At 36.0% G+C, this 25,366-nt stretch overlaps 1 protein-coding gene and 1 long non-coding RNA gene across 2 annotated transcripts in view; both read right to left on the bottom strand.

Moving 5' to 3' along the window:
- LOC135299148 (uncharacterized) overlaps positions 1-25,366 on the bottom strand; it is a 475,254-nt gene that overhangs the window by 187,532 nt on the left and 262,356 nt on the right. The gene's annotated exons all lie outside the window — the stretch shown is intronic.
- Positions 9,299-19,845, bottom strand: LOC135299993 (uncharacterized). The gene is made up of 4 exons (XR_010361849.1): positions 19,809-19,845; positions 18,734-18,891; positions 13,482-13,542; positions 9,299-9,637 (listed from the first exon to the last, which is right to left on the bottom strand). It is a non-coding gene; the product is annotated as an uncharacterized LOC135299993 (long non-coding RNA).

Below are 25,366 nucleotides of genomic sequence, written 5' to 3'. Positions count from 1 at the left end.
AAGACAACCTTATGGGAAAGTAGGAAAGAGAAAGATAGTTACTACCAAAACAAGAAGGGTGTTTACACACTGCTCAAAGAGAGTATTTATTGAATAGAAGTATAGACAAAATCTTGTAGAGGCCAATAAGGATAAAATAAAGTAGACAACAACAGTGAGAAAACATGGTTCAAAACTATCTGGTTCTGCACTTATGTAGTGATGCTAAAATAAGAATGCTTGTTGTTTATAATAATCCTGTGACCAAGGGTTTGACATTTTACTGCTAAAAATAATTTTATTTTTGTTAGCATCTTTCTTTAAACTTATTTGTCACACAACTATTCATATTTTTCAATCTGGGGCCAAAATGAGACATTTCAATATTCAGATGTAGGGTCAGATATTTCACTTTTTTTTTTCACTTTTGTCCATCTGTATAACTTCATCACTTACTCAGCATCTTCCATTAAAAATAGTAACTGCAGTCAAGTAAAAATTTTCAAAGGGAAAAAAAACAAGAATGAGGAATGAAGAAGACATCATTGACAATAAAAAATATAAGGTTTCTAAAGCATTTTTTATCTTCATTTTTTTAAAGTTTTAATTCTTAACATTTTCACAAACCGTTTCTAACTCAGCTTCCTAAGCAACTTTTACTGTGCTATTATGAGTTTGTCTGTTTATTCCTCCTACACAAGCTTTTGAATCTATCAGCAAATTTCAGCCATATTTGAAGTAAAGCCCTTTGGGTTAGACTCCTATGACATTCCTCCACAGCACAGGTCTCCATGGCCACATGAAGCCATGAGAAGCTAAGATTGCAATGGGTTCTGCTGAGTGGCAGCCAAAAGGTGGGAGCCAGTCTGTGTGCCAGCCCACCCACATAAAGTAATGAAGACCCACTTATTTATGGCCTGACAGCAACAGAAGCTGGGGAACAGGATCCTGGACTAGCTTCAAGTTCAGGAGGGAAATTTTATTTCTTGAACAGCCATTCATGAGACTAAGTATCCAAAATATCTGCAATTTGAACAGCACATAAGCTCTTTTGTACACTGAGAAATCATTATTAGGAATCTGTCTGTCTCTCAAACTTGGGAAAGAAAAATTACCAAAAATAGTCCGTTCCATTCCATAACTGGAATGTCTGCTGTCTGTACATTATGTTCAATCTTATAATTCCTTAAATTATGTATCTCAAATCTTCTCTTTCCATGGACACATCAAACTGTGATTATAACTATGCAGCCGAATTAAAAATGTACTTCCTTTACAATTTGCTGTGGATTTTTAACAGCATTATCAGAAAATTTAAGGCTTCCTGGACTTCAATTAGACCATATCTACTCTGAAAATGTTATTATTATGATGTGTAAGATTATGCAATCAAACCAATTATAATTACATTGGAGAATAATAACACATGGCAATTTCAATACAAATACTATTTCAAAAGCATCCATAATAAATTTCTAGACATAATCCAACGGATTTCCTGTCTTTGAAATAGGATTTTCTTATTTTCTGAAGGTGAAAAACCTATTTCCATTTTTTAGGTTCAAAACTGAGTTAGACTGTATTTTTAACGTAATTTGCTTTCTTAGTATAATTAAAACTATAACTATCTTCCAATAAATGCATTAACAATTCAAAATGAGAGATGTATTAGCATCTTAATCTCCAATTATGTTTTTCCAGACACAGTTTTTCTCCTTCTAAGTCATCTGCGAGGAAAATTTATTCAATTGCATTTTAAAATGCCCCTAGGGCTGGCATAAGTACTGAGGATCCTATTGACAAAAGCGGAACCTTTTTGTACATCTGCTTATTTTAAGATCTTGTGTACTGAATTACTCCAATCCTACAACATTAATGACTTGTTAATTATAGTCTTCTTTTGGCTTCCACTCCACTCCCATCCTTCTGAATTCCGGCCATCAACAGCCAAACCTTTGCCCACACGAAGAGCTCTCCATATAGAGAATCGGGGAAAAAAAATCAGTGACAATGACTTTGTGCTGGTTTTGGCTGGGGTAGAGTTAATTTTCCTCATAGAACCTGGTATGGGACTGTGTCTTGGATTTGTGCTGGAAGAAGTATGAATAACATAGGGATGTTTTCATTATTGGTGGGCAGTGCTCCTCACCCCACCCAACCAGTAAGAAGGCTGGAGGTGCACAAGGAGCTGGGAGAGGACACTGCTGGGGCAGCTGACCTGCACTGACCAAAGGAATATTCCATATTCCATAGCATATGGTCAGGCTCAGCATCTACAGCTGGGGCAAGAGAGTAGGGAAATGTTTAGTGATGGTATTTGTCCTCAGAAGGCAGCGCTACACATGATGGAGCCTGGCTTTCCTGGGAAAGCTGCTTGTCCATGGGAAGTGGTGAATGAATCCCTTGCTTGGCTTTGCTTTCATGAACAGCTTTTTCTTTACCAATTAAACTGTCTTTAACTCAACCTGTGTGTTTTCTCACTTTTACTCTTCCAATCCTCTTGCCCATCCCACCAGGGGTGTAAGCAAACAGTACTATGGGACTTGGTTGTCTGGGGTTAAATCACATCAGATTTCCAGAGAGTTTCAGCGGTATATGTCCATTCATCTGAGTGATTTTTGTATTCAGTATTAGTGAGACAAGTATTTTAACATTGTTTTATGGTTTGTGATTTGCAATAAACATTCTGGTTTTTGCAGCACTAGGCTTAGCACAGCCAACTAAAATCCTTGAAGTAAAAATACATATCACTTTTCTACAGGAAAATAATTCTGAAAGAATCTATCAATCTCATGCAGGAACTTCAAAAAAGAAAAGGCAAGTATTAATAACTCTGATATATGTGAATCCCCTTTAAAGCTACAAACCACTCTACAGAGCCATTTCTACTGGCAAATTACTCTGATTCTCAAAGCAACTTATACAAAATTTTACATTAATTTTTTATCTACTTACATGATGCTTTATGATTTGTTTTGAATTCTATAAGCTGCTGTAATAAATATGAACGAGACCATTAGGATCATTGGACATCAGAACAGAGCATTTCCATGACGTATCCATGTGCTAGTCTCAAAAAGGTGCCAAAACATGATAAGGAAAAATATCTATATTCCCCTTTATGAAATATGAGTGAAATTAAAAAATATTTCTCCAATTCCAAAATATTTCTCCAGTTCTCCAATTTCTAAAAATCTGTACTGGCTTTGCAATGATGAAAGAATATTTAGAATAAAAGTGCCACAATTGAAACTCCAAAGTGCCTTTAGATATCTACCCAGCTTCCTGGCTTCATGTATCTGTGATGCACTGAACAACTCAAAATACTCCAAGGAGATGAAAATGCAAAGGAACTCCTATTCTAAATCTTTCTGATTCTTTTAAAAAATTATGACATAGAAACCTTTCAATCCTCTTAAGACAACTGGCAGAATGCTGAAAGTTTTCATTTAGCCACTATAGAAATCCAATTTTCTTGGTAGGGAATTTTATTCTGAGCCCTTGACTATGTTTTGCTAGTACACTTTCTACACTTTTCTACATTTTTTTTTCCTGTACACTTTCACATTTATTTTGTTGTATGCAGATCAAGCACTCTTTTTTCTCTCCCTCTCAGATATGTGCCATACAACTACAGTTTGTCACAAATATCTTTGGTGGGATACAGAAACTGAAATCATCAAAGAGGCCTTTCCTGTGTTAGTCTCTCTGCAACCATGGAGAAGCTCCTTATAAGCAATAGAGTTGCTCAAACTCAGAATAACTATTATGGAGTAATCTATTACTGAATTTTTACAGCTCTTCTGAAAGACAGGAGAGGTACTGAAACATCAGAGTAATAGAAAGTTTTCACTTATGCCTTGCCTCAACATTTACATGATGCACTGACACATTTCCACAAATCTGTATAGGAGCTGTGAACTGCTGCTGGTCACAGGAGTCTCTTCTACAGGACAAACCCATAATGTGCTGCTCTCCTATGTATCCCACAGGCACCAAAGGGCACACCACACTGAAAGGTGGAAGCAATTCTGCAAGAAATATTACCATTAGGAAACGATGGGGCATTTCTCTGAGATACCATGAGGTATCATGGGAGCTCTTTAAGCACCAGCTAATCTCAGAATGACAAAAAAATCCCAGTTTCTCATGAAGCCTTAGAGCTATTTTGGTTTTTTACCGAGTTCCACACAAAATCTTATTGCTTCCATTTCTAACAGCATAGCATTTATTATTCTTCTTCCATTTCTAACAGAATTACATTATTTTTCTTTCAGAAAAGGACATTTCCAAGCTCTTCATCATTTGTTTAAAAGTATTTTGAAAGCAGTAAGGTTTATGAGTAAATGTGTGCTCTGGGACAGTGCTTCATTTTAATAAATGAAAGGAGGAGGTCTTCTTTTTTATGAATTTCAGTGATACTGAATGCAGGGAGCAACATATTGTCACTTCAAATTACTGAGATCCAAAGATATTTACAGACTTCAATCTGAGTGCCTTCACACACTAAGCAGCCACAATTGCAAGATTTTCTGCAGTATTAATAGTATTCCCCAGGGCCTTCCTAATTGTGTACATCAAAGATTAAAGTTTCTCTTCATTTGCAACACACTTTTGAGTACTGGATTAAAAACAGGTCCAGTTCATGTTTATTTACAACCTTCTCTTTCTAATTAGATCTTTCTAATTTCTAACAGCTTCTATGATAGATTTTGTGTTACATCATGCTCCTAACCTCTATTATTTTCAGCTGAAGAGGTAGGTATTGTCATAATTATTTTACTTTTTATTTCAGCTGCATGATTTGACTGAGTTTCTTAGTCTGTACCCTTCATTTTACCTCTGAAAACAAAAAGGTATAAAAGGGATTTTAGGAAGGGATTAAAGTATTTAGTCTTCCAAAGAGCATTAAAAGTAATTTATCACCTCAACTCATGTGAAACTCAAACATCTATAAATCTCTTGCCATGTACCAAAGCACAAATAGTGACAGGAGGCAAAACTAAAAAGTACCCAAACAACCACAAAACATTTTATCTCAAACTATAAGTGATGTAATGTCTTATACCTCATCTACTATGTTATCCACATCAGCAACTAAATTAACCAAATTGGCACTAAAATCCGAAGACTCTTTCACACAGAACCTGGCACACCAGCCAGTGCCAGGACTACAAACACCATTTTCTTCAATACTGTTAAGATGTATCTTTGTCTTTTTTTGGACAAAAAATTAATCTAATTAATCTTTTACTATCTAGACAGCAGGATTGATAGGAAACCTCAGGTTCTAGTTTACTGGCTTGGAAGTTCTTATCCTGCATGCCTGTTATCTTATCTCTTTTTTTTTTTTTTCTGTTTTCTTCAAAATTCCTTTTAGGAGATTTTGTGCAATTATTCTTGCAGGGGCTAGGCTGTGTCACAGTGTCTTAATAGAAAAGACTACACTGAAATTAATTTTGTACATTGAGTGGTGGGTATTCAGCACAAGTCTTTGCTTAACAACAGTATTTCCTCTCCTGACAAGGTATGTGTTCTCTTCATGCCTATTCAAAAATAGCTAATGGAAGAAAAATTGGTGCAGAAATTCCAAAAATTGGCTTCTTTGCTGAAATCAGAGAATTTACAAAAACTGGATTATGTTGCAATTTAAAGTAGCTAAATAGTTCTAGCCTTTAACTGTCAAATCATTGTTTCTTCAACATCACCAGTTTTTATAATGGCATAATAAAAAGTCTAAATTTTAATGTACAACACCTTTTTTAAAGAAGATACATTTTGATTATTCTAACTTTAAAAAAATCTAGATTTTTGTAGCAAAAATTCTAAAATGTTAGGACTTGTTCACTGGGGAGGCAGGAGGGGGTAAAAGGTTATGTTAGGACACAATGTAAACAGTATATTGGAAAGCGAGTGAAAGGAAAAGAAATACATTGGAAATATCAGACAGCTCCAAGAAATCAAGTAACACAAGAAATGATTCTTGAAAGCAAGAGCTACAGTGAGGTTAATTCTGCAGGACTGAAGTGTCACACATCGCTGTAGCTGAGATTTTAGTGTTTCTGGACTGCCTTAGTCTCTGGGAGGTATCTTGGCTCTAGTCTCTCTCTAAATGTCCTCTCCCTTTCCCAAAGAGACGGAATTTTCAGTTCAGACACGAGCAGCTTCTACCTCAATTTGGTCCATAAATGCCTCAGGATGAACTTGATGAAACAGACCAAACTTTCTGAATCATCCTGGTCACATTTAGAAATCCACAGGGAAAATGGCAGTACACAGTGTAGAATCAAACATGGCTGCTGGATTTACATAATGGTTCAAATGGCTTGTGAAAATCTTTTTTTTAAAAGTTGTTGAAAGAGAAAAAAAAAATAATTGCAACATTGACATATCATCAGCTTTCAACAGATGTTGAAAATTGTATTTCCAACTTAATCACGAATCAGCTCCTTCTACAAACACAAGGAATTTCTTCTGTCAGGGTTATCTCTACTCCTTTATTCCTCACCATTCTGAAAGCATTGGATGAAACTCAAGCCACACATTTCAGATTTCCTTATTAAGACGCTGGGATGTGCACTGACAAGTAACACATACGGCTGTAGAATTTGCAGACTGGCAAACACACTGGACACAGGACTTGTACTGGAATAATACTGGCTGCACAACTCCTTGAGGACCCTTCTAGCCCTGTTTTTCTGTTATTAAATATGTTCAGGCAGAACATACCTAATTTTCACAATGCTTTCTTATGAAACTCATTGTGGCTTTTGTTTGAGGCTGTAGCTGCTGAAAGTGTGCAAGGCACAGATGTGCAAATTCTTAGTTGTGTGCAGCATTGGTTTGCTCCATATATCAACTGCAGCAATGAGCTCCAGACTTGGATCTATAACCCTGCCAAAAGTCTGGAATTCTTCCCTGGGGGTCTCAAGGCAGGACAACATTGCATGCAGACAGCTACTAAGCCCAGCATCTTACATTTTTTCTTCCAGAAAAACAAAATAATAAAAAGTAGAGATGAAAGAAATCCTGAGAGATTACACAGCCCATTTCTGCATCCCAAGATAAATAAGAGACACTCAACTATTTCTTCCCCTAACATTTTGTGGCAGGGGGCTCCTCTTTGTCACCAATAATCCATTCATCTCAATAATCAAGGTTCCTTGGTGGAAAACATCCTACACCATGGCACAGGCCACATCTTAGCTCTGCAGGCTGGAAATCATTAATCACATACATCTTCAGGAGAGAAGACAGGGATATTATCTGTTTCTCTTCACTCTACTCTTGAGTGAAGCACACAGACTGCTTTACACAGGAGTGTAAAGAAAGCTGAAAGATCGAAGACAGATGTGAAGCCCTAAATGACAAGAACTTTTTTTTCTGAGAGTCTTTGGGTTCACCAAAAGCAAATAAAACCCAAACCTTAATCCCATTGTCTATATCATTGTAAATCTCAGATGATTAAGCTTTAACATACCGCTGTGTGCTTATTGTAATGGGTGAGGTGCTCAAGAGAGCAGTAGACACCCCACCAGCTTTCTCTGGTACTTCAATATGTGAAGCACAAAAAGGCTGTTGAAAACAATTAAGGAGCCTTCCAGAGGAATTCTGAGACTTCTGAATAGCAACCATCTAAGAAGGATTTTAATTTCTTCTAAAGTTTCAGTCTTAAAGAGAAAAAGCACAGTAGAAACCAGACAAGACACCTTTGAAGACTATTTCAAAATGCTCCTGAGGACCTAATAGCAGGAGATTTCACAGTATAACAAAAAGTCAAAATTTTAGCTACAGACTGTGTATTTTCAGAGTGGAGAGCTGCCAAGGTATTTGTGACTCACTTCATCATGTCAGATGATAACAGCTCACATGAGCCAAGGTGCACACCTGTTTAAATGCTGGCAGAATCACAGCTTTAGATTCTAAAAATGCAACTAAATATCAGAAAAATTTAATTTATTTTGATTATAATTAAGTTGACATTTCTTCTAACATGGAAAGAAGAATGCCAGTCTTGCAATAAAGGCAGCAGTCTCAGCCACTGGGGTCTTTTTGATAAATAGAATACAGGCTTCCCATGAGATTTCTGATTGTGATTCATAAACATGATAAAAAAGCTGCAACATTCACTCCTTAAATTCATATATATACATACATATATATACACACCTTCTTTATAACCTCTTTTGTATAATGTTTAAGAAAAGCCAGGTTGAAGTTAGGCAGATCATATAGCAGGACACTACCAATGCTACAGCCTAATGCATCTCACCAAATCCTCAAGTTTCATTGCCTATCTTTTTATGCTTAGATTCTAAATTGTTTGACAGGAGATCATTATTTGGTCTTTCTAGTATAGTGTGTTATAGGGTAAAATTCTAGCTTATCATAGAATGATCTGTATACCAGGAAATGGCAAAAAATGAAAGTAATAATATGTGATTTACTGTCTGTCAAGTAATTTTCACCATATAACTCATACTCAGTAGATAATACTCTTTGGCTTCTGAACAGTAGGATGTAGTTTATATTTTATTTTAAATATACTTTATTTCAGGATTTGTTATTTAATGTTTGTGTACATTTTGAACAGCAAAACACAATGAAAAGCCTAAGTATTATTTTCAGTATTTTATCATGATATATTGTTTTACCATTCTATATTCTGTAAATATTCGCATACTGAAAAGACACTAAATTTATTCTTGTTTTATTCTGTGTACTATTTGTGCTTAGTGGGATGTAGGTAAATCCATGTAGTGGGATGTAGCTAAATCCATGAGTGCAAATATTAATATTTTCTAAAAAACTTCAGATAAGAAACAAGTCAGAAAAGGAAAGTATCTGGAGACACCATTCATATGCAACCCTCAGACAGAGTCCATGAACCAAAGAGCAGTTTGGGGCAGTAAAGTTGTATGGCTTTCGATCAGCCTTCTGAGAAAACTGCTGAGATTACTAAAAGGAAGTGAAAAAAAAAAAAAGCTATGTGAATTAGGGAGCCTAAAAACACAGAAAAAAAAAGTCAAAGGTAGATGTGAGGATAGTTATCAGTATGAGAACTCAAGAGGAAAAAATACTGACATTAAAAGATTTAAAATGCTAAAATGTAATGGAGAAGCAGAAGATGGAAATTCAGCAAGATAAAGGATCAAGCTCAAGGAAAAAGCAAAGATTATTGACCTCTCCTCACCTGAGCAACAAGTTCAATCTCATCAGATTGGTGAGTATATAATGCTTATCATCTGGTAATATTAACCCTTACTTACAAGCTCACTAGTCCTTACTATCTACAGTGTGCTTACCCACAAATAAATGCTCTGCCCTCTTCACTTGTTTAAATCCTGTCCTTTATGTTCACAGTAAAAAGAACAAAAGGAATAAAAGTTGTCAAAGGGAATGAGATTAAAAGGGTTAAAAATTTAATTATCTCTTTTAAAAAGACAAAAAATGAATAAGACCTCCATAGAAAGAGAGGGAGGTCAGGAAAGTGAGTTATGGTTGCATATCAGAAGCCTGGTAAGCCCTCAAGGCATTTTCAGATACAACATGCTACCAGGAGCCTTTATATCCACATTGAATAGATTATTATGAAATATGCCATCTCCTGGAGTTATTGCGTTCATTCCATATAGAATCCATGCACAGAAACTTTCACCTGCAAAAATTATATGAACATAAGATTGACATGTAAATAGGCAAGAAGAAATAAGGTTTTCATATTAGAAAATAATCACAGCATTGCAATCAAACTCAAAGGGTGGCCTGAGTGGAAGCTTTCTAATCAGCTTCAGCAGTAATGTCTATATTGCCTTTGACTTGCCTAGATTCAAGCTTCAGTTTATCAAGACAAGTACTGTGCACCAGTAATATGCATTCTGTAAGCAGCCTTTGCCCCCAGGCTCAAGAGAATAGAACACACTGCAGAGGTCAGTCCCTTTATTGTGCTACCCCCCACCAGTGCGGTGTAAATTGCACTCCTTGGCTGACAGTCCTGTGCTGTGTTCCCACCACAAAACTCTCCAAACACACCCCCTTAAGAGGGGGCTGCAGCTCATCATTATGATGCCTGTGCTAAATTTGTTTGCAGGAGCTTTGTACCAGCTGCTGGTGAGAGATCAGAAGCCCTTCATTAGAGAAGAACTCAAGCCTGTTTCTCTGTGCTGGCACTGGAAGGCACTTTGTGCATTTAGCAAGGGATGTCTGTCCTGTAGTACATTTTTCAGGAGACAAGATAAGTGAGAATTATCTTCCTGCCTTCTGCTCAATGTCACCTGTGAAATCTGCAGCTCTGGCACATAATGTTTAATATCCTCATCTAGTTCATAAGAAGATATCATCCCCTCCCTAGATTTGGTATTTCATTGAGACTAGTATGGAAAAATGCATCACTATGTCACAGAAATAGGAATAGTCATGCAGCACATCTTCCATCCCTACACATTTATGTCAAAGATGATGCTATTCACTCCCCAGCTGGCTGTCAAAAAAAAAAAAAAAGAAATGCTGCTCATCTTCCAATCCCCTGCCCACTGAAAGCATCTATTCAAAATTATCATGGCATTCATGCCAATGTCTTCAAGCCTGCTGCCCTTGCTGTTAGCCTCACAAGTGGAGAGTTTTCACCACGGGTAATGTGTCTGCTCCTGCCATTGCTGGCCTCCAAACTTCACTGATTTTCAAGCAGGTGCTGACTCTGCATGGGGGTAGGAAAGATGTGCATGTTTAGCTGGCTACCTCCAGTGGAGTGAATTTCACACTATCCCCTAGAGACCAGAATCTTGACAGCCAAATATCACATTTTGGTCCTACACACTCGTCTGTCAAAACTGAAGTGGTGCCTAGTTCTTCCCTATTTTTCAGCTGAAGTATAGTCTGGAGTAACTGTGTGGTTCAGCTTCAGCGTAATTTGTGGTCTGTAGGGGTAGAGTGGAAGTCTGACATGATCTTCTCCCACCCACCATAGTTTGAAGCTCTTTTGTGATCCAATTTAATAAAGTTACAACTCATGGGAAGTACTCAATAATCTGGTACTAAATAATTTGTCTTTTTGGAGTTTAGACCTTTATCTAATCTATGTCAGATGAATTAGCCCACACTGGCCACACAACTTTTCCAACAGATAATGTTCTGAAATGAATCTGCTAAATACAAGGAGGAATAAGACAGTCTCACACAAGCTTCTGCACATTCTCTCTAAATTATAGATAACATATGGGTTCAGAAACCATGCATTTTTCCTCTCCTGACACACAAATATATACATTTCCTTACTCAGAGAGCTAAAAGCAGATGTTTCACCTAACCAAGACAACCATTTGCATACCTAAGTAATGCATATTATAGGCAATGGATGCAAAACTGACCACATATAAATATCCAGTATTTATACACATTTCAATACTAACACTTCTAAGCAGTTTTCATTTTCTAAAATATCTGCATTAATACAAAGAAAAGAAATAACATTTGGGTTTAAAAATTCACACTGGCCCATTCTCACCATCTCTGTAAATATTTGCATTCCCAGAATCTCATGCACATGCAAACAAATTCAGAATTAAAGCATCACGAAATGCTTTCTGAGGAGTTGCTGAAATTGCTGCAGGTTTTCTGAAAACAGTCCAATTAACACACAAGTACTGGGGAAATATGGACTTGATTTACACAATGGTAAAACCTGTCTCAATATGCATAGGGAAGAAAATTTCTTCTCTAAAGTACAGATGCCATCTATAATTAATGTCTCTTAAATTATACCATCTTCCTCAGAAGCATTAATTATGAACCAAAACATGCAATTATAAAAATCAGTGGTCACTAATCTATAAGAGCAAGCGTGTGTTTCAAAATTCATACAAGCTACAAAAATTTTCCGTTTTATCAATAATGAAACTAAGTTTAATAATTCCAACTCTCACACATTTTGATATACTGTGTAGGTCTTATTTTACAAAGATGTGAAGTACATTATACATGCACAACATGTGTCTGATCTATGCTAATAATGAAATATAATCAGAAATAGGGCCAAACGGGGAATACTGTATAACAAAGAGCAATTATTTTTGTTCATTTCCCACATTTAGAAATTAAAAAAGAACTTGTAATCACCTTATGTCTAAATATGAAGGAATCAATAGCAACATTTTCTCATACTTGCAATAAACTATCAGGCTGTTACAAAAAAAACCCCCAAAATAACGTTGATAGTCAATGAAGGGAAGTTTTCCAAGGATACCTTGGTCATCCAAGAACTCCTTGTCATTAGACATGGCAAAAAGATTAAATTAGGAATATTAACCACTTTTCTAGGTTTGAACTCTGTGACTTTAAGCTTCAAACTTTAAAAAAAACTATCTCCCCCAGTTATGTGAACATCAATTATTAGTTCTGTCCCATCAAAAAAGTGTCTTCAAACCCTTTGCATTATTAATTATTTTTTTCTGTAGATGACAGTGCTGTTCTGGAGAGCAATTTCTAGCAGGTATCTAAGTGTTTTCCTGAGTAAAAAGGAACTGTTACAGAGGTTCAGGTTTTATAAATAAAAGAAAGGAAGATGACAACCTTTAAGTTCATTTGTGGGGACAGGCTCATAACTGTAACTAACCTGAATGTTCAAAACCAGGAGACAAAACTCACAGTGTAGCCCTGAATTTTCAGACTAGTAAAACTGAAGTTGCTATTTCATATAGATAGAATTGGAAAATACTTTTTTTCCTGAAATATATTAATGCTCTAGATATTCTGACCAACTGTGATTTACTCTTTAGATGTAAAGCACTACAATCTAGTAACTGAGGGATGAAGCAGATGAATATTATACATTACGTACCTTCTAAAAACTGGGATCTGTTACCATTCATTACCACTTTATGTAACACTCTATGTTGCAGCTGTCCTGTTTCCAGTTGTAGGCAGAGAAAAACAGATGCCTCACATGACAGAAATGTCTGGATGGCTGTCTTTTGCTACTATTGCTCCATGGTCCATGGGAGCTAGGCAACACTTGTTACTCAGAGAAGCAGAAGCTTTCCCTTCCACATCCTTTCTCTGGGAGGGAAATAGCAGCAGGGAAGTCTAGTCCCAGCCCATCCAAAGAAGAAACATCCCAAAACCTGGCTCATCCTTCACCCCAGGCAAAGACATTCAGTTTGCTGTGTGGCAGCCTTGCCTAGAGCCATCTCCAAGAAGGCAGATCTCTTCAGTGGGCTGATTTCTGACCTCTGTGAGTTGGGGACAGGTAATGGGACTGTGGAAGCTGAGTTTTAGGAAGGGGAATAGGATGTCTAAACTATATGAAAGATAACTCCAAATCAAACTTGTAGCTAGTATAAGAGAGGCATAACTATGTTTAGTGGGGCTCCATCAATTTACATCACCCCAGTTTAAGGTTCTTTGTATATCCAATTAAGATGAACAGAGTAATTTCCAAATTTTTCCATGTTTCTTCAGATGTTTTCAAGTTTCCAGGACAATTTTCAAACTGATGCAATGCTTACCTCTTAATTAGTAGTAAAATGTATTTTAATAGTTTCCATTCAGTCAGGTTTTTAAATGATCCTGTTAAGTAGAAGGATAAGAAGATTTAATGTACTTTTTTTATCAGACCCTACTTTCCAGTCCACAGATTAATCCTGAATTTTCTGACAAAGCCAAACTTTTCAAAGTGCAATCAATGGAGTTTCAAAGACCCTCCACAGATGGGTCTCTCCCATATGCAATCAGCCTGTTCTCCAATTGAATGTGCAACCTCTCTCCATTTTCAAGCCTGAAGGTATTTACCAAGTACTGTTACAGTACTTGGTAAATCTTTAAAAAAACAGCTGGGACTCCAGAAATGGAACACATTAATTCCTGGCTCATTGACACACTCAAAAGCTCCAAGTGTAAAAGAGTCAAGTACTTCTGACAGTCCATCTCCCCTGACTCAAGGTCTTAGTCAGATCACGTTTTATTGGGATATAAAAGAGAATATTACTGGAGAAGAAGAGATGTTGTAACACGAAGCAAACTCGTTACTTGAAATCTATGCAGTGACATTTATTTTGCCACTTCATGTAAGAAAAGTGAGAAGAATTATGGGGGAAAAAAAGCCCTTTCAACAGGATGGAGGAGTTCTATCTTGACATGGATGGGAAATAAATGCAACAGTGTCCAAGATTTCTGTTTCACTTGGCTCTGAGGATAGGGATATGAGGGAGTCCAGAGAGAAAAACAACTGGCACATGCTCTGGCTTGCTTGTCTGTATGTTATAAGATTTCAGACACTGAATCATCTGTCTCTCAAACTCACAGTATTATATGGAGGAAAACACAAAGACATCATTTATTGTACTAGAACCAGTAGCAGTTTTCAAGGCATTGCAGGAGTAACAAGAAGGCTGGAAGCAAGCAAAAGGTTGTAAAGGGACACAGCCGGGCTAGCTGACCCAGAGTGGTGAAAGGGATATTCTACACAATGTAATGTCATGCTCAGCAGTGGAACTGGTGTAGTGGGAGAAGGAGGGAAAGGCAAGTTGGCTTTCAAAAGCAGCCATCTCTCAGGGACTGGCTGGGTATCACTCTGCTTGTGCAAAGAGGCAAATGATTGCTTTTGCATCACTTTCTTGGGGGTTCCCCCCCCCCCCTTTCCCTTCACTTAAACTGTCCTTGTCTCAATTCATGAGTTTTATGAGTTTTGCTCTTCCTAGCCTTTCCCCTGTCCTGCTGGAATAGGTGTAGATGCGGTAGATGAGCAGGCAGCTGGCACACTGGCCAGGGTTAACCCACCACATATTACCTTCTAAAAAAAATTGTCCTCACTTCAAGGAGGAGATTGTGTCTTGGAAAATACATTCAAGCTCTTACAAAAACCTCACTAAAATATTAATTCCAATATTTTCACCTCTATAGTTCTTATTGCACAGAAGAGAATTATATTAACACTAATAACAGGACACAGTTTTTAATTAGCAATTTGATTCTTTTTTAAAATAATTTCAGTCTTATGCCAATTATTATAAGATTAATTTCTTTCTATAAACAGGGTTAAATAGCTGACTCCCATTTAATCCTTGTAAAAAGATTGCTGGAGTCTCCAAAACTGTACCTCAAGGAGAACATGTCACCACAGTGGCAAAGCAGAAAACAGCACTGGCTACTGCCCAGTATTCCACAGACTTCAGCTTCATTAAATAATGTAGCAAAGAAGAATCTCCTTTTTTTTCAGGAAATTACTTGTCTTATAGGATTATTTTTATTATTAGAAGTGAACATAACATCTGAAAGTCACATGTATTCATATGGTTACACCGATCATTTTTATTGATCAAATAAAGCATTTAAGAACATGATTTACTCTGTCTGGGATTTCACAGTTATCACTCATAAGTATCTATCATCATGTAGAATCTCACTGGTATTTGATAAACATAATATTTGCATAACAGTAAATGTAAAATTTTGTTTCAATTTGCTGCAAATTAGAGTGGAGGATTTGTAATAACTTAATATTCTTGCTTGGCCCCAAGCTTTTCCTTCTTCTCTTTCCAAATTAGCAAAATTTCTGCCCAAAAGCTACCCACTCTTGCAAGTTCCCTGACTTAGATCTGTAAGAATTTTCCAGACTATGGACTGAAAAATAAGATAAAGATTACACTGCAAAAATAATCTAGAAGTAAAAGCCCAACTATCCCAGTGTAAACTGTTTTCCTGTGCTTCAGCCAGTTCTTCTCAGGCAGAAGACTGAATGCATTGGATTTTCACCACCACCTAATTTACTTAACGGAAGCTCTCCAAGGCAGTTCTCATTATTATCCAGTTTTAGGAATTCAGTCCCATGTTTTTTTCCCATTCTCATAAGGTGGTCAAGGGCTTTTTTGCAACACCTCTCACCATCCCCACACTCACCAAGAAAAACACAGAAGAGCTCATTGTTTATGGCCTGAAAAATCCGTATTATCTCCCTTTTAATTGCTGTATGCCTTTTCACTGCTACCTGATGCTAGGGGAGTCCTCTGATAAAGAATTTGACATCACACAAGTTTCTTCATGCAAGAAAATAGCCAGCAAGTCAGGATCACTGGGAATATGTAGATAATTAAATAAGTTAAGTTGCTTTTCAAAATTAAGTTGTAATCAAGCTAGTGGTGAACATCCATTTTTGCAACAGATGAAAAAAAACACTTCCCCGATTTAAAAAAAAAAGAAGTCTGAATGTATGATAGAATTATTCATAATTCAGAAAGATCAGACTCAGGAAAGAGGGTCACAAGCTTTTGCTTTCTTCCCCCCAAAAAATGGGTCATTTTAGTGGTTTTACTAATTTTTTCCTCTGCCTTGAGAAGTATTAAGTACAATTTAAGTCTCTTCCTGCAGAGCTTGTTTATGTAAAGGAATAAATTGGAGCCTCTTTCCTCAAACATTTAATGGGATTTATATCATATTCAGAGGTTTTTTGCTGATTATCTTTTTAAATGCAAAAATAACAATGGGTTGCTGAAAATATAATTATTATTGTTTTTAATTGTGCAATTCTACAACATGCAAAATCCATGACAAAGGTTTCAAAAGCCTTTGTCTGTATTAGAAAGGAAGCTATGCAGCCTAGGAAATAAGCCAAATGTAAATAAACCCTTCATGGTAATCTGACAAGGCTATATAATCAATTTCAATACATAAAGTAATACCACCTACTCCTCTAAAGATTCTTCATCTAAATGCATCTTATTTTGACAGTCATAATGTTTACTTACTCCATTTTTCTAATGCTTACTCTTTATATGACTCAGGGATAAGTACTGGAAAGGTCTAGGTAAAAATGAGCCCTGCTTTTAAGAGAATATTCATTTTCCCATAATGATGATTTATTTTTTAAGTTATCTTTGAAAGCGCAGCCCAGACCTCCTTCCTGCTTCGGCCATTTCCATGCCAGCTTCCTGCTGTTACACATCAGCATGCCCAGACACAGGAGCATTGGAGTGACTGACAGAAGTCACTACTCTGAAAAAACATTGATTCAAGACAACAGGGAGCCACATGGTAGGTCGAGAGAAAAAGAAAAGTGTTGAAAAAGAGATTTGATAAATATTCAGATTTTCACTGCCTGTGATGCTTGAAAAGACAAATACTAGTATTTTTGTTGGTAGCTAAATCTCTGCAAAAAGACAGCAAGAAGTAGCTCAAAACCCTCTTTAAATTTATCTCCAGTTTGTCATCAGATATTTGGTGGGGGTTTTTTAAAGTCCTAAGATTAGATAGGATTTAGTGCTCTGACAGTCTCATTAGAAACTAAGTGTTCACAGAATCAGGCAGAATTGCAGAATAGGAAAACAGAGCTTAGTATCTTAAATTATTCCATCTTTATCAGACACAATTCATTCACTTTGGCATAAATTATTTTTGGCCTGAAATTAGAGGGATTTCCAAGTTCTCTTCACCTTAACTCACTTGTTACCAAAGATAATTGCAAATTTTTCATTATCTGTAATAACTGTAAGTTTAACTCCATGTAAACTAAAAAAAAATCTACTCTGCTTTCTAAAGCAGAAGTACTTATTTTTGGGAATGGTACTGTAAATAAAATACCTGATGGGAATCAAATTTCATTTTATATATAATTCATCATTGCCGTGAACATAAATAATTCTGGGCCTGCTCAGCTATTTTCTATCGAATCCTTTGCTTTGATTTTAAAGACTGGATCCTTCTTCTAGTGAATCAACAGGAATTTTGGCTGAGTTACTGTTTCCTTTGCATCAATCACAGCTTAGCTAGTAAAAATGTATATTCGTTTTAACATATAATTGTAAGGAACTGAGATCTTGGTGTAAGGACAATAAAATCACAAAGATAAACAGGAAAGCCTGGTTCATAGCACTAATTAAACAGTAAAGAAAACATTTACTATAACTTTGTAAGCATAGGAATCATTGTGTGTGATTATGCAACCATTTGGCAAAAAAAAAAGTGCATGATAAAAATCATCTTAAATCCATATAGACAATTCAGTACGACACAGTGGTCATTTAGTTCATTTCTATATTAATTTTATTACTTTACTAAACTGTAAATTTAGACTTTAAAAGTCATCTCAATTATCATCTCCTTTTGTTGTATTCCAGTGAAGTGCTTGTAAAATTGATAAATAATAAATAATTAGAATTTTCTTCCTTCAGCCTTCTCTTCTTACCTAAAGATTTTTTTAATTCTTTATTCACATTCTGTACATGCCCAAGTGCTTTGCTTTACTGCTCCAGCTACTTCACAACAAACCAACAAAACAGCCACTTAAGCAATTTATTTGACAACAAATTCTTATCTATGCAGTCCATGAGAAACTGAATCCTAGTCCTGAATGTCCTTGAACTAAGAGGAAGTTTGTCTGCTACATTCTCCCAGTGTTTCCTTTATTTCACCAAATTATTATTATTATTATTATTATTATTAGCTTTACAAGTCTTCTATTCTGAAATTTTCCAATGCTCACTCACACAATCTTATTGCCTCAAAACATCCTGCAGTACCTCATCAGCATGAAGAATGAAGTCATTAAGGCACACATTCTTTATCTTGCTCAAAAGCTCTCCTTCTCTCCCTTGATTCTTACCCAAGGAGTCCATTATTCAGAGAAGGCTGGAATAATACAGTGGGAAATCCACATTCAAGCACCTACTCCTGCCAGTTCAAGACCAGAAACAGAAGATATCCATGCTGCTCAGGGAATCAGGATGTGGAGATGCCCATGGTGGCAGTGCACAAGCTGATGGCTCACCTGGAAGTGCCTATGGTGCTCAGTGCAGGGTGATGCTCACCCTGCTCTTCCAGCCTGAGGGAATCACCCAGGTACCACTGAATGAGATGCCAGCCCCCTGCTCACACTGTTCCACTCTGTTCTGCTCACCCTGATTGAGCCAGTGATTTACTGGAGTACTAGAAGGATAAAAATCAGCCTACTTCATGAAGTAATCTTAGAAAGGAATGGGATTAGCTTAACTCGCAACATTCACTGAAGACAAGAAGCTGCCCTAAAGCAGAGATTCAGGTTTATGTTTTTGCTTTCATTTTTGCAGAGCAAGGACTGAATCAATCTCTTCCATTACCCAGGTAAGTATCTTTACTCCCAGTTTACAAGTTATTATGTAATGGCTCACTAGATATCCTTTTGTTCACAGAAACTTACTCATCAAGATGTGTAAAATTCCATTAAGCAGTTTTGATATAACAAGAATTTCATCATGGCTTCATACAGATATATATACACACACACATACATTCATTCCTACAGGCTGGGTAAAAAAGCTCACCAATCAACCCCTGGAAGTATGAAAATTGATCATAATTTTAAGCACTCAGTGCTGGCTAGACAAATCCTCTGCAGAGACCATTAGAAAAGACCCTGCTCAATTTTTTCTTATGGTTCACACCATGGAGCAAAGCCAAGAAAAATGTCAATTATACATTGCGGTAAAAACTATTTTCCAGATGAAAGAAGAAAATAAAATGCAAGAACACAGTCAAAGACCTAAGCACAATTTTTGGGTAAGCAAATACTTCCTATGTCAAATACCTATTAGTTTAGTAATGGTACTGGTCTTATAATTATTTTCAATCAAAATATTCTTATGTATTCTTATTATGTCCTTTACTAGTTTTAAACACAAAGTTTTATATTAAATATGTTTACCTATTGATATACATTGACTGATATAGAATATAGTTGGATGTACTCCAATATTTAAGCTATCAAATCCTTTCCACAATGAAAATATTAAAAACAAGCAGATACATTATTTCATAGTGAGGAAAAAAATTATTTCAATCAATCATTTGTATAATGTTTTTACCACCTTTGTTTCAAGAAACACTTTCAATAAGTGAGCTGTCATTAATAGCTGAGGTCAGACTTCCAACTGTGCTGATGCAACAAAACAGTTAATTGTGAGGTTTCAATTAACCATAGGGATGGCTTGGCACAGGCGGTGTGCAGGTTCAGGAGCAGGCACCAAGACAAAGGAGACTAACCACAGAAATAAGCAGAAGCAGGCAGCTGCCTGTGGGGATGCCAAGAGCACTTTTGGGAACCTGGATTTTAACTTGCCTGTTATAAAAGCAGGGAAAGTAAAGCATTACAAAAGTTGGTCAGATTTTCTCACCTCCCTCTTCCTATCTACACAGAAACTCAGTAGGGGACAGACAATAGAATCTCATTGTCAGCATCTACAATCAGACAGACTACAATACAATTGTTCTTTCTGGCACTTGGAACATAGCTCACTAACCACCCCAGTCTTAACATGCCTAATTGAGTGAAAAACTAATATGAGAACATAGAAGAGTATTTTTTTCCATAAGCATAGACAGAATTTTCCAAGTTTAAAAATTTCCAAACTGAATCTTATTATTTAAAATCTTATTTAAATTATGCCTGTAACTCAGTGCTATATATTCTATTTCCTCCTGAAATACATTGCTTGATTCTATATTTTGCCCCAGATATATAAGAAAAATTAGCAGTTGTAGAAAACAGTTCAAAAGCCAGAGAATGAGGAGAAGATGCAGGTGGAAGACTTGGTTATTTTACTTCCAGTTGTGTTTATCTCATTAGACGACAGTGTGAGAACATATCACAGTTCCCCTGAGGTAAAATATGTTACAGAAATGGGAATTCAGCATCTTTCAGGGGTTGCTGGAGACTGGCTACCTTACAAGAAATTCTGGCTCAGCCCTTTAGCAGTTGTAGCAACATTCTTGATCCTCTTACAAGCAGCAGATGTTAAATATCTAAATTTTCAATATTAAAATTAATCTTATTACATCATTATCTAGCTCAGAGGATAATCACTGTCTTGTGATGGAATTCTTCATTAGAAGACTACATACTCTCTTTTGCTATGTTATGTTTAAATACAAGGAAATTAAATCATAGGTATTTATTTCAGAAAATCTGTTTAGTAACATAAAAGTTAAAACATACTAAGAAAGCTCTATGAATCTATTCAACCAAAAAAAAAGCATTAAAAGCAGTATACAATGAATGTATCTCCTGATCTCTTAGGCTGACATGATGACACTCTAAAGACTCATAGCTTTTTTAAATGGGATAAATGTCATAATAATCTCTTGTGCCCCACTCAGCCTTCTGTTCTTTGAGTCACGGGCAGGACCATGCCATCAGAGTCCATGTCCCTCCTTCCAATACAAACCCTTCTATGACTCTGTCATTAATTCAGGTGCATTGTCAATTCTACTGAAACATATGAGACATAAAGCTTTAACTAAGATCTAAATTCCTTACCTCTGCTTTAATATATGCTTTATTGCAGACTGAAAGTGAAATAAGAAAATGGGGACTTCCTTACACAACACAAATGCAGCCTAAAACTGTTTTATGTTCTCAATAGCTTAAAAGTGTTACCCCACACATGCCAAGCATGAATGTATCATTATCTTTTTGTACTTTGGTTTGGTCAGAGATAGTCTCTGTCTGGATGCTACATATATCCAAGAGGAAAAGAGAGTATTAAATTAGAGTATGATTAGAACCTATTCACAAAAGAGCAAATTAATTCATATTGATGATTTGCTGATAAACCCAAACTGAGTAAGGAAATCAGGCAAAATGCTAGTTTTTGAAAGTAAGCAATTCCACCCACAAATTTGGTTTTTGCTAGGCAACAATTTCATCTGGAAAAATATTCCATTACACAAACTTTTAGCAGAATGCAGAGAGAAATATGGAAGACTGTGTGTCATGCTCTGTTATTAAACACTGCCAACTATGTGTTCAAGACTGTGAATCAGAACTCTCTTATCCCTTCATCTTTACCAAAATGTAACATATAAAATTAGCAGGGAGATAAACTCTTTGGGTATCAGTATTCTCTCCTTGCAATTAGGTTATATTTTCACCAGAGAAGATAGAAATTTACATTATTTAGTGAAGTGGAGATTCCAGTGGAAACTGTCAGTTGCAGCATCTGGAGCTCTGGAATTACCACAAGACTGTCAACTAAAAGCTGAGATTTCTTTAATTGTTTGGCATGTGTTTTTTTGTTTACAGTCATTTTTTGAGAATAATTTGATAAAAAATAACACTACAGATATGAAAAATTTGAAGACAGCTGTCTGCCAAGCAAAAAAAAATTGTTTTGTTGGCATTTAATTGCTTCTTTACAAAGAAAAAAGTTGCAATAATTCATAAACACTGTGGGATAGGATTGACTTGGGTGGTTGTGTAATTTTGGTTTGTTTGCATGATGGCACAGTCCTGGTGGATCCAGAGAAACATATCAAAGGATACATACAGCAAGTTTTCATTCTAACTTCTTTCCCTTTGGGTTAGAAAGTAATTTTATAAATATCATATAGTGTTTCATGCAGCTTCCAGTACAAAAGGATCTTCATTTCTGAAGATTCAGGTGATTGATGAGAAATGTGTAGGTGCTTGACCTCAAATTTCATTTTCAAAATTCTGCAAGATTTAGCATAAAATTCAGGTGGACTTTGTGTCTGCAGTTGGTAATTCATCAGATGCTATTTTTTGTCCATATAGACCAAGACATAATTTTTATTACTAAAATGAAACAGAGCAAATAATACGAGAAAAGAACACCCAGGCAAAGGAGCAATGATGAAATGTTTGGTCTAGCTTCTTCTCTTGATCACAACAAGTATCGACCCCTTTTGGCACCAAAAAGCTAGTCTAAGCAGCTCTGTTTCAGCCCTGAAGGAGTCGTAAAGAATAAACCTGTACTATCCTGATGAAAAGCTCTTTATGAAAAGCTGACTACTAATGAGTCAGGACAAACAAAACCAGAATAGTTTAAAAGAGAGCCTTGAAATTAAGTCTCACTGGGAATTAGTATCACTATATCACATGATACACAAAGTTATGAAGGCCATACTACTTACGAAAAATACAACAGAGGACAGATTTGTTACCTACACTTTTACAACTATCTCATCTGTAATATAAGAATTTTCCCAACTGAAGACTTGTCTTTATCCAGCTTCTGATGATAAAATAGTTTCTCCACTGGCTAAAACCAGTAAATCAGCTCCCTTTCTCTAAAATATCTGACCATCACTGTTGATTCCCAATTCCTCCTCCCTAAAGATGCTCTAGGGAAAGTGCTTGGCCCATCACCAACACAACATCAGATGAGTATGTCAGAAAGGGTCTGCAGAAAACTTCAATTGTACTTCTTCACTCCAGAATGAACCTAGGAAACAAGTCCTTCACAACTCATAACCGAATACACTACTCAGTAGTAAATCTGGTCCTTCCAAGAGTGCTCATGTTCCAGAGGCGTTCCTGATTATTTCACTTTTCCCTTTCACTACTAAGAGCTACACTAATATTTCCTAATTTGGAAACTTTATTTTTTCTACAGAACTTTTGATTTTAAAAGAATTTGATTTTTGACCCAAAAAAGTGCCTTATACTTCCACAATATTTGAAACATTTTCCAGAAAAATAATTTTCATTGATTAACATTATTAACACAAGTATTAACTACTATTTTATTTCAATCACATTTTAATATGTACTCAGAGATACCATTCTACAGCATTTCTTCAGCCTACATACACGTCCTATGTTCTATTTTCTTTTTACATGGTTCTGTGCTAACCATTCTCATGCAGTCTTTTTTGTTACCAATGCTATCTCTTATCAAGAAGTGGAAGAAGATTTAATGCAATTAATGACACTATAAAAAATATTATCAAACCATATCTCAGCAGAAAAAACTGAATTCAGATTTTAAAAGATGCTAAATATGTTGCTTTGTCTATTCAAACTACAGAGCTAGTAAAATCTTGATATAAAAGCAGGTTAAAGAGGAAAGTATTACAGGTGATCAGTCTCCAGGTGGCCCTGAATTTTACTGTATTTTAGTGATTAATTCTATCTAGTAATGCCCAAGTCTTAAAATTCAGGTGCCCATACTATCTAAATATTAACTCTGTGCCACAGACTCCCAGTGAGTGATTTGCTAATTTTTCAAGTTCACTGCAACATCCTTGTGAATCACTGATATTCCATTACAGATTCAGGTATATTCTTTAAATAATTTTACATCTGCAGAGCACAAGAAACTGACTCCTATTGAAAATCATTGGCAATTAGGTACATAACATAGAAATTACTCATTTCAAAACTACTAAAAGTAGCTAAAAAAGAGGGGAAAATTGTGATTGGGATCTAATTTGTAAGCAGAATTTATGTGTTGCATCCCAAATGTTTCTAATGAACTGAAAATGTAATATTAAGTTATTCTGCATGTGTTTACAATGGCTGCTTCTCTAAAATGTAGAAGAAACGAGAGCATTTTCAAAGATAGAGAAGACTTCTGGCGATTAATATTATGGCTCATGTTACTCTGTAAAAGATTTCTTCCTTTTTGATGGACAAAGTTGTTAATAACATTTCCTGACCTACTAGGTAAACTCTGCAGTAGCAGATACATATCTACACTGAAAATTGCACTCATATCTTCTAGCTAGAGAATAACACGTGAAATACTGTGCTGCAATACTGAGAGTGCTTGAAAACTTTTGCAAGGCAGGATTAAATTCTGCAGTAAAATTTCAGAAGCTGTCATAAAGCTGAATATTTTTGAAACCTAATTTATTTCCTCTTAATCTTTTAGGATTCCAATTTTAAGACATGAATGAATAAATACAAACAACTGATGACTCATCTTTAATTGTAATGCAGCTTATCCACCTGGCATGTTTCATTGACACCTTTAGCTCTTCTGGCTGAGATCAGCACATATTAACTGCCCAGTACAGAATGAGAATAATTTTCCTCCAAAGATGTATGTCTTATAATTTACAGGAGGATGAAAATAGTTACTAGCTATGAAAAACCTATTTAAGGAGAAAATATTTTTGAGGATTATTCTGTTTAAAACCCAGCCACTAATCAATTGCTTCCAATGGAGACCAATAGGGATTTATCTTGAAAGCTACTACTTGGCAAAAGCCTGCTGAGCTGCACTGCAAGAATTGCACAGATGTACTAACATTGCACATACCTTGGAAAATAAGTATTTCTGAGGTATTTCTTTTCCATGGAAAAGAAATACCTAATTTTGAGAGGATCCTGCAGTAAAAAGTCTCCTATGGGGCTAAAAAGCTAAAACACAGCTAGAGCTGACTACAAAGAAAACAGCAACATCTTTAAAGCTGCAGTCAGGAGCAGGTATTGTTTTATGATACCAGTTTCTGCTTGTTCACTTCTTTGTATTCCATGCACCTGTGAAACTCACTCTACATCAGTTTCACAGTATGTAACTGAAACAAGAAGACCTCACAGGTAAACTAGATAAACAATCCTCTCTCTGTTGATAGTATATTACTGCTGCATGCAAATACATCTGCACATAGCCCAGCATGA

The sequence above is a fragment of the Passer domesticus genome, chromosome 4, assembly GCF_036417665.1.
Source record: "Passer domesticus isolate bPasDom1 chromosome 4, bPasDom1.hap1, whole genome shotgun sequence".
NCBI classification, from domain to species: Eukaryota; Metazoa; Chordata; class Aves; order Passeriformes; family Passeridae; genus Passer; species Passer domesticus.
This window is presented reverse-complemented; position numbering and strand designations above follow the sequence as displayed.